Source organism: Myotis myotis, unplaced genomic scaffold (genome assembly GCF_014108235.1).
Source record: "Myotis myotis isolate mMyoMyo1 unplaced genomic scaffold, mMyoMyo1.p scaffold_m19_p_3, whole genome shotgun sequence".
In the NCBI taxonomy this organism is placed as follows: domain Eukaryota; kingdom Metazoa; phylum Chordata; class Mammalia; order Chiroptera; family Vespertilionidae; genus Myotis; species Myotis myotis.
The window spans coordinates 109,668,643-109,669,449 of record NW_023416335.1 but is presented as its reverse complement, the minus strand read 5'-3'; the positions used below and the strand labels follow the sequence as shown (position 1 = coordinate 109,669,449).

Here is an 807-nt window from a genome sequence, read left to right as displayed (position 1 = left end):
TCTGAGGAGAATAGGTTTTAGTTCTTCTTGAATGTTTGGTAAAACTCCCCTGTGAAGCCGTCTGGCCCTGGGTGTTTGTTTGCTAGAAGCTTTTTGATGACTGCTTCAATTTCTTCCATAGTTATTGGCCTATTGAGATTTTTAGAATCTTCCTGATTGAGTTTTGGAAGGTTTTATTTTTCTAGGAATATGTCCATTTCCTCCAGGTTGTCTAGGTTGTTAGAATAGAGTTGTCCATAATATTTTTTAACAATCCTTTGTATTTCTGTGGGGTCTGTTGTTATTTTGCCTCTTTCATTTCTGATTTTGTTTATTTGGGTTAAAGAACTCTTTTAAATCAATGAAATGAACACAAACTTTGATATAGGAAAAAGACTGAGCACAAAAGAAATACAAATTGGCCCTAGCTGAATTTGCATGTCGTCCTTGCACAGAGGCCATTTTAATCTCTCTATCTTTCCAATTTTCGTATACGTGCTGCCGACTAGAGCATTATGAACTTCTGATTCAGCTCACTTGGTATGAAACTCTTCTTTTGAGTGATACGCCAAGAGATTCCGTTAAGGCTGTTACAGATTTGAATATAAAAGGAGGCTGTGCAGCTAACTCAGCCAGTAGGCTTAGCAGGCTACTTAAATGTCAGTTACAAAAAAGAGAGGTTAGCATACCAGTCTGCTTCCCACTGTTTATAATTGGGCTTTGATCCTTCAAAAGCTGTTTTTAATTATTTTGATGCTGGTGGAAGCATTGTGATGCAGGTTTTGAAGAGCCAGTGAACATAAGTACAGGGTAATGTTGGAGTGATGA

The 807-nt window shown here is 37.5% G+C and overlaps 1 non-coding gene across 1 annotated transcript; it reads right to left on the bottom strand.

Moving 5' to 3' along the window:
- Nucleotides 1-388: 388 nt before the first annotated feature.
- LOC118652287 lies at nt 389-493 on the bottom strand. The gene has a single exon (XR_004966543.1). It is a non-coding gene; the product is annotated as a U6 spliceosomal RNA (small nuclear RNA).
- Nucleotides 494-807: the final 314 nt, after the last annotated feature.